The sequence below is a fragment of the Aplysia californica genome, unplaced genomic scaffold, assembly GCF_000002075.1.
Source record: "Aplysia californica isolate F4 #8 unplaced genomic scaffold, AplCal3.0 scaffold00248, whole genome shotgun sequence".
Taxonomy (NCBI): Eukaryota; Metazoa; Mollusca; class Gastropoda; order Aplysiida; family Aplysiidae; genus Aplysia; species Aplysia californica.
The window spans coordinates 339,275-348,988 of NW_004797518.1; the positions used below are offsets into that span (position 1 = coordinate 339,275).

At 38.9% G+C, this 9,714-nt stretch overlaps 1 protein-coding gene across 2 annotated transcripts in view; it reads left to right on the forward strand.

Annotated features, from left to right (window-relative positions):
• LOC101852548 overlaps positions 1–9,714 on the forward strand; it is a 78,611-nt gene that overhangs the window by 56,270 nt on the left and 12,627 nt on the right. The gene's annotated exons all lie outside the window — the stretch shown is intronic.

Below are 9,714 nucleotides of genomic sequence, written 5' to 3' on the forward strand. Positions count from 1 at the left end.
TCTCTCTCTCTCTCTCTTTCTCTCTGCGCGCACGCCGCGCCCTTCTTTTTTCTTTTCCCTCACCGCAAAGACAGTCTTGTTTGGTTTTGAATTTGCTGGATGGGTATAATTGTCTCCCATGCCATTATCGAAAGCCGGGTAGACTTCGTGACGAATACCTTCTACATAACAAGCGACATGATTCAATAAGAACAATCGCTGGGCGTGCCAAGATATCAAAATCGATGGTCCCTGGTGTACCCGGCCCACACCCGAAAGTCTCGAGCAGCTTACTTAGCCATCCACTGTAATATTTGTCTTTAAGGAGCTCTCTTTTTTATTTGTTTTGTTTACGGGAAAGCCTCATTAGTCGCCTTTAAGGTCGTTGCGAAGACGACGGGCCTGGTCCATTTTTATGATGCCCAATACAGAGGGAGACTTTCATGGATTTTTAAAGTTGGGACCCACACTATATGATATACGCAGACTTCGTGGGTACCCCAGATTTGTTAACCAACTGCTCTACATCGATGCGATGCTAGTTTCACTGTCTGCCTCACGATGAGATTACCCCCCCCCCCAACCCCCCTTCCCCTTAAATGCAGTGATTTTTAAAACTCTTTAAAATCATAGCACTTTTAATAGAGCGCTCAAGATTATCAGTTCCTGGATGTGATATAATCAAACTACAATTATATTTCACAATTCATAGCATGAAATAGTAGTTATTTTTGACTCCATGTATTTTGCCTCGAGCAGTATCTTATCAAAAGAGACAGGATGCATCTCGCTTGAATAATTCTAAAACACCTCTGGATACCCACTGTTCTCACGGACGTTAAGGAACAGTTATTATGAAGCCAGCTTCACAATGAAAAAAAACCCATCTGGTCAGCCGTGGTCATCTGTGTTTTCACATTTGGGAATTGGGTCTGAGTTGCAAGAAATACAGAACTACAATGATGTAAGAATAGTATTACGCGCGGCTAGAACAATGACCAAACGAGTTACAATATTATGGTGTAATAGTTCATAGAAGCGCAGACATGGGGTCTAGAATGTGGATATTATTTAAGTACTTTTTCTATTATCACAACATCCCGGCAGCATGTGATCTTTTCCTGCTTTCCTTATGGCGAAGGCAGCTCAGTTTCTTCTAATCAGGGTGCAGAGCCTTCCATTTAAAGCTAGAGTGGGATGCAAGAGTAGAAGCTATAATGCTATGTGCGTCCTGGGTCTAAAATACTCACAGGTATGAGCGAGATTTTTTTTCTTGCGTTCCACGGCTAGTGTCAGGGGTAGTCGACTGCCGGTTCTTCAACCTACAGTGATACTGATTTTTACTTATGCGACCATTGCCCTACTTAGTAGGGCTCCTTGTCCCCAGAAAGCTACGTTTCGATTGCGAAGGTATTCTGTTTGTTTTTATACGGACTAGAGTATTTTCAGTTTGGGGCAGAAATTAATTTTGAATGTTTGCCCTGATTGCGACTAAAGCCGACTGTTAACGATTTAAAAGCCAACAATGGGTTATAAATGTGCACAACTTGCACACAGAACCTCTGACATTTTTTTGCCCTTATCCGAGAAGGCTAGGTGTTCGATCTTACCTAACTTACGATCAGGTGCGTGGCTGATAGACAGCAGTAGGAAGGAACCAGGAGTAGCAGTACATGTAGAAATGGTCAGGAGTAAAGGACAGAGGAGGCCGGGGTGGGCAGGGGTTTGGGAAGAAAGTGGAGATGAAAACAAATGACAGTACATGTTTATAGAACAAGAAAGGAGGTGAAAGAAGAAACTGCTAGATAAGTAACATTTTCCGTTGCTGTCAGGTCTCGAACCCGGGGCCAAGTGAATGAAAGACGAACACTGTACCTCTAGACTACGAGAGCCAACATGTGCGAGCTGGGTGCTATCTTGCACTAACACCAGTTTTACAGCTGTCAAGACTGTTGAAAAAATCTTCCCTTTGATCCCAAATTTATCACGGTTATTACCCGCACTCAATAGAATTTCAGTTTGATTTTGAACTAACTCCCGTCCCGTTTTTGCAACTCGAATTTAATGCTTTCAAAGTGATTAACATCAATTCCTGAAAATGGGACTAGTGCCAGATACCACTAAGCTCGAGGAAGCTATGCTCAATGCCAATTTTCAGTTTCAGCAGTTTTTATGAATTGTTTTTCAAATTCGTTTGGTGTTCCCATTGAAACAGTGATTATTGGATTTATTTCTGTCAAGTTCCAGATCAATGTTCGGTTCTGTAAGAAATTCAAAGTTCACAATATGCCTATTTTTATACAAATAAAAAAACCCAGTCTAGAACAAATGGTTTTGCCTGAGAAAGTTCAAATTTTTCTTACAATCCGGCAATAAAATTTTATCTCCTGACAAAACAGATTTTTGCTACTCATCATAGTTTTTGACAGAATACCCTAATTCAATATTTCTGCGTCAGAAAGCAGTACATTTTGCTCACTACTTTTTAAAATCTAAAAGTTAAAAAAGATTTCTAGCCAAAATGCTCGGCAGTACAGATACAATGCTCTTCATAAAGTATGCCATATCGAAAACAAAAAAAATCAATACACAAATTCAGCTTTCTTTATTTACCAATACGGTCCTTCACGTTTTAGTCTAGGATTTCCATCAACACTTTAAGATATAAATGGCTTGCAGATCAATGAACGGCTGAGATTACAATGGTTCCAACGACTCCATGTACAAGTACTTTTGCTCAACGGGAGAACTTGTTGCCAAGGCTCAAATTTAAATTAATTCCTAAGTGCCATCGAAAGTAAACACGAACAGTTTACTTTTGGGCAATCTGTTCTCCAGCTATATGTACACGTTCATGCAAAACTGACGTCGAAAACAGATTCCTCATACAAGTTCCCATCAGAGTTGATCAAAAGATTCGTTGTGATATTTTGTCACCAGACTTGTATATTGTTCAAGTGTCTTCTCCTTGGATTGGCCTCCTTGACGAATATGTTAAACTTGGTAGCTCGACTCGACCTCGATGTAGACGAGCATTGATTGATGTTACAATTTTTGTTTTAGTTGGAGATACCATTGTGCGTATAGTCCAGTTGGTATCCAGCCTCTGCCTTCACTAGGCGTGCTGCTATCGGAGTTGGACGTTGAATCGCAGATCCAGCCCCTAAAATAGCATTTTTGTTTGTTGAAAGGGATTTAAAACCCTCTTCCACAATACAGCTTTTTAAGAGGTCACCCTTTCAAGATGAATTGTTTCAGATAAATCTACCAGCAGAAAATATCCCCCGAATAGACTGAAAATAATTATTATGATTTACAGCTTTTAAAAAACCTTTATCTGAAGAAAGAGAGCAACCTTTATCAGGAGAGCAGGACTAAAGATCAACTCCTGTGGGCGTTTTTAACTGTAGTCAAATTACAAGAATATCGAGCTTCAGTGAACCTTGGAGTGATCACACTGAAACCTTTTTAGATTTGTTTTTTGTCCAGGTTTAGGCTTTTTTTTTCTTTCATTTTTTTTTTTACAAAACTATTATGTGTGGGAAAAAAAGGGGGGGGGGGGGTGGAGACGGGAGGGGGCTGCTTCAATTAGCAAAGAAAGAGAGCCACAGGCTGGGTTCAACAAACAAGGTGACATTGCCCTGGGCAGTTTTGAAATGTTTAATACCAAGCCAGCGGCAGCTGAGAGATGTATATATTTGTGTCTATGATGACACACGGTGAATTTTATATTGACGTGCGCTGGTTTCGCGTATCACTTCGTGTACCTTGGACGGGGTAGAATCGTGACGAACACTTGAACTGGGAGATAATCTAGGTCAGTGCCCGATCAAAACGGGCGATCTGTGGAGATTTTAGTTTGCGATGTCCACATTTTGTCACGTTAGACCTTGTTTCGCACTTTTCACTGATTGCGAGGTTTGAACAAAGCAGAGGATGTTCTTGGCGCTCATATGGCCTTATGCAGTTGCGAGCGCCGTAAAACCTCTACGTAAACAAAAGGAGGATGTTCCATCCGAGTACGCTCGTCGTTTTGAAGGGATGTGTCATCTGTCTTTACCCAAACTTGCTGGGTCGAAGCAGCCCGCCTCCTAGAATTAATCGACTTTAAAAGTTTCAATTTTTTCAACGTGGACGGGAGGTAAGCATCTACAACACTAATACGCGAGACTTCTTGTTCGAATACTTGAACACTTGAATATAGAACTGGGGTCTTAGGAAGACGGGGTGCTCCATGCTTCCTCGTCCCTCTTCATTAGGGTCCATTTCAGTGTGGGCAGGCTGATTGTCTTCACCATCAGTTGGTTGTTGTAGCGTGTGATGGGGCCACGCAGGCTGCTCCTTCTTCCTTCACCAGGCTGTACTCTTTTCTCAATCACAATGTCCTTTCGTGAAGGAGTCCTCTTCACGGCTGCTGGCTGCTTGTTAGTAAACCCTTGACTCTTCACTTACCCTCTCCCTATACCGTAAGGTGCATAAGACGAAGAGCAGTCGACACCACGCTTGCCTGTCACAGTCCACGTACTTCAATTTCGGCAAATCTAGGCCCTGAGTGATTACCTCATCCCCTATTGTGCCTCTATAGCTTCCAGTTTGTCTTCCTCGTTTTCTTTTTCCAGTTTGTTTCCAATACCATGTCTGGTAGGGCAATCTTGTCTTCTGCATTCTTAGAACATGTCCTAGATATCTCATACTTGTCCTTTTTATGGGTGTATTGATATTTTCAATTCTAGTTCTTTCCAACAATTCGTTATTTGTAATAAATTCATTCCGTTTTATTAGTAATATTCTTCGTAAACATTTTGTTTGGCAGCATTTTAATGTTCGTTGAATTGTTTTGTTTGTTTTCCATATCTCTGAACTATACGTCAATACAGCAAAAGTGTTGCTATTATGTATTTTTAAATTTCGTTTTCAATGAAACGATTTTTGACTTCCATATAGTTTTTAATTTCACAAAAGCGTTCCATACATTTCTAAGTCTCTGATGATCGTTGTTGAGGCAGTCTGCAGTTTTGGATATAATGCTGCCATGAATTTACTATTAGCTTCTTCAAGGGGTTCTCTATAAAGAGTGATGGGCGTAGTTTCTGAAGATATCGTAGTACTTCTGTTTTACAAACATTATTAAAAGACAAACTTTTTCCTCAGCTTTTGCTAGTTCGTTAAAAGGAAATTGTTTATTTCCTGCACTGTGGTGTTTAATAGGCAGGCAAATGTCATCCGCAAAATCTAAATCACCTAAATGTACCATGTGTCCATCCAATGTCCTTTTCAATGTCTTTGCTCTGTCTCATTACAAAATCGATCACAATTCCAAAAAGTACAGGTGATAATATGCAACCTTGTCGAACACCAGTATTTACTTCAAAAGGTGTAGATAGTTCTCTTTCAACAGGGACACAGCAGCTTGCTTGGGAATATAATGATCTTATACAGTTTATTATTTTTGTTGTGATGCCATAAATTGCAAGACATTTCCACAGAGCCTCTCGGTCTAGGCTGTCAAAGGCTTTTTTAAAGTCCACAAACTTCAAAATAATTGGGACATTCCATTCTTTGCTTTGTTCTACCATATTTCTCAGAACAAACAGCTGATCTGTACATGATCTCCTCAGTCAAAAACCTGCCTGCTCCTCTCTTCGTCTCTCATCTATTGCTGTTCTGATACGAGATAGATAATAGCGCGAAATAATTTTCCAGTCACTGATAAAAGCGTTATTCCTCTCTAATTTCTACACTCTTTTAAGCCCCCCCCCCCCCCCCCCAAACACACTGTTAGGTAGTTTTATTATATTTCTCTTTCTCCATTCCAAAGGCGTGTTGTTTTTTCAAGAATTTCGTTAAATAGAAAAAGTAATATCTCATAAACTTCTTTTCCAATCGTTTTAAGCATCTCAGCGGAAATTCTGTTTTCTCCTGGACTCAAGACTCTTTAAAGATCATTATGCAAAGATAGATATACAGACAGATAGACAGATAGATAGACAGATAGATAGATAGATAGATAGATAGATAGATAGATAGATAGATAGATAGATAGATAGATAGATAGATAGATAGATAGATAGATAGATAGATAGATAGTTTAAAAAAGGGGTGGGTGTGGAGAGGAGGGTTGCTGTTGCTGCTCGAAGCTGTTTTTAGGGGTTGTTGGGGGGTGGGGGTGGAGACACCTTGTATGATCTTCTAGGAGGACATTTATTGCATAATGGCGACCATGCTAACGTGTTACGTTAGGTTTTTGTTAGTTAGGATTGCAATACAAGTTTCCCTTGGAACGAAGCCAGAATGAATAAAACATCTTGAAGAAGCCAGAAACAAAGTCCAAGAGTCCAAAAATCCCCTGTGGAGGCCTGAATTTTGAATCGGAAAAATCAGTCTAACAGGATACTGAGTTGTTGGTGTACCCAGGACTTGCTATTAGTTCCTTTCACCCTGCATTATTAATTCACACAACAAACTATTGCTGTTCTGATACGAGATAGATAATAGCGCGAAATAATTTTCCAGCCACTGATAAAAGCGTTATTCCTCTCTAATTTCTACACTCTTTTAAGCAAGAAAAAAGGAGAAAATAAAGCATACCCCCCCCCCCCCCCCCACACACACACACTTTGACGTAGTGCGCAACATAATAATATACTGTCATCACTGGGGTCACAGCGGAGTTGTAGCTACGTGTTATACAGTGGTCTGTTACGGTTGCGGTGAGCGACCACATGAGTGGCTATCAGGGTTGGTGATTTTTTTGATTTTTTAAATAAAAATTTTAAAAAATCGATTTTTAAAATTTAAATCAAGATTTTTTAATTTAAATTGGATTTTTTGGATGTTTTGGATTTTTTTAAAAATGTCGACACAGTTTTGGATTTTTGGGTTGGAAAAAAGATATTTCTTTTTTAATGGAAAAAGGATTGTTTCTTTTTTACTATTGAGTTATTTAAGCCACCGCAAAAAAAAAAGCCGCTCTCCTAATATAATATATATATATTTATCAGTGAATTATGGCTACAGACAAGAAATGAGAAAAATGTCAGTCTAAAAGGAAGGGGGGGGGGGGGGGTAATTATGCATAGATAAACTTGCATTTTATTACAGTGTGTGTGTGTGTGTGTGTGTGTGTGTGTGTGTATGTGTGTGTGTGTGTGTGTGTGTGTGTGTGTGTGTGTGTGTGTGTGCGCTTGTGTTTGTCTAAAAAGAAAAAGAAAATGTTAATTTCAATAATGAAAAAAAAAAGTAAATTGAATACTGTATTATTTTACAGTAACAGGGGGGAAAGCAGACTTTTAAGCATGATTAAATTAGTGTACTAAACCTTATATCTGTTTTATAAAACCAAGGAAAGGAATTCTGAATGTTTAAAGATGTAAAAACAGAATACATTTTTTTAAAGTGATTTAAATCACTGAGTTTTATTTTTAAAATCAAGTTGATTTAAATTTTTTCAAATCAACTGATTTAAATCGACCTGATTTAAATCAACCTAACCCTGATTTCAATTATGAAAAAAAGTCAATTGAATACTGTATTATTTTACAGTGACAGGGGGAAAACAGACTTTTAAGCATGATTATATTAGTCTACTAAACCTTATATCTGTTTAATAAAACCATGGAAAGGAATTCTGAATGTTCAAATAAATATAAAAACTGAATACATTTTTAAAAAGTGATTTAAATCACTGATTTTTATTTTAAAAATCAAGTTGATTTAAATAAAAAAAATCAACTGATTTAAATCAACCCAGCTCTGATTTCAATTATGGGAAAAAAGTAAATTGAATACTGTATTATTTTACAGTGAAAGGAAGGAAAGCAGACTTTTAAGCATGATTAATTAGTCTACTTAACCATATATCTGTTTTATGAAAGCAAGGAAAGGAATTCTGAATGTTGAAATATGTAAAAACTGAATAAAAATATTTTTAAAAAAAAGTGATTTAAATCACTGATTTTTATTTAAAAAATCAACTGATTTAAATCACTGATTTTTATTTAAAAAATCAACTGATTTAAATCAACCTGATTTAAACCAACCCAACCCTGGTGGCTATAATTTACTTTTTGCAGAAGGAAAGGATTATAAAATGCCACGATACTGCGGGGAGAAGGGCATGCGGCCCAGATACAAAATGGAAGATAAACGGGAATGTTCTCGAAGTGCAGCGTGAATGGACACCGCTTACCCATAATAGCGTGGTGAAACCTTTTGAAGAAGAACATTACCCGGTCAAAATTCCTCTTTTTCTGTCCATTCTGTGGAAATGTTTTCTTTTTCATAACTTTTGAAGTTCTTCACTTAAACCCAAGGGTGTCAACAAAACACAGATGGGGAGCAGCGGGTTTCAGTGTCAGTACAACAATATAGTAAAATTTCCTTCACATGTGGGCTACTTTGAAAAGGCGGTCAAACACCAGCTTTCTGTACACATCTGAGGTGGTTTTCATTCAGCATTGTCTCTTTGTCTTTTTGTTTGGGAATGCGGCATCAAATTCAAGAATCGTGTTGTATGTCAAACGAATAACATGTTGAATTGTTATTGCAAACTCTTTAAGCCCCCCCCCCCCCCTCAATAGACAATAATTTAGATCACCTGGAGGCCCAACTTGGGTTGCCCAGAGGTACTCGATAAAACAACTTCCCCACTCTAGAATCGAACTTTCGTCTTGTGAATGTGACGGATAGGTGCCTGGCCATTACACCACTGACACCAGTGATGCAGCTATGATTCTCATAATTTTATATAACATTATAATGCATCCTGCTACTGAAAAGTTCATTGTTTATAGTCTTTAAATGTTAGAGGCTCAGATTTTTACTGGCATGCAAAGGGAGGGAAAGTCAAAAGGGTATACTCATTGTTGCAATATTACAGGATTTCCTGATTGTTCCTGAGACATTATTTTTCCTGTGACAGTATATTATAGACAAGGATAACAAAAAAGTCGATTTCACAGATATGCTCTTCATGAAAATGTTAACGACTGACTGATAAGCTTTCTGTGCGAAGTCAAGAAAGAAGCAAAATATTACGATGCTTATTGGGGTTTTTGTAGGTTGTTTTTTTTGGTAAGTCTTTCACGGCGCCGCTCGAAACTGCATAATAAGGTCATTTGAGTTCGGGACACATGTAACTTTTTCAGTTGGTATGACATTTTGAATTTTGCCCGGGTGGCGGCCGAAGCCTACTCTTATCGATTTTAGACCACCAAGGGATCTTTAACGTGCGCAACTTGCACACGGGCCCTGCGACAATTTTCGCCCTTTTCCGAGAAGGCTAGGTATAGATCTTTCCTAACAGAAGATCAGGGGTGTGGCAGAAAGACAGCAGTAAGAAGGAGTCAATGAGTAGCAGTAGAAAGGCTGCAGAAAGACTCAGGAGCTCAGAGAGGGGGCAAAGGAGGTGAGGGGATAGGCGCAGAAAGAGGAGACGAAAGCAGACGACAGAACATTGCTAGAAACCAGGAAAGGAGGTGAAAAGAGACTAATTTTGAGAAGAAAATATTTCAATTGTTACCCGAATTCGAACCCGGGACCTTTGAATGAGAGGCCGACACCTTAACCTCTATGTCACGAGAGCCCCCTATGCTTATGTTTGATCCCTTCCTCTAGTTTATCCTCTCTCCCATTGACATTTAGTCTCTCTCTCCCCTTCCCTTCCTCTCTGTCTGTTTGATTGTCTGTCTGTCTGTCTGTCTGTCTGTCTGTCTGTCTGTCTGTCTGTCTGTCTGT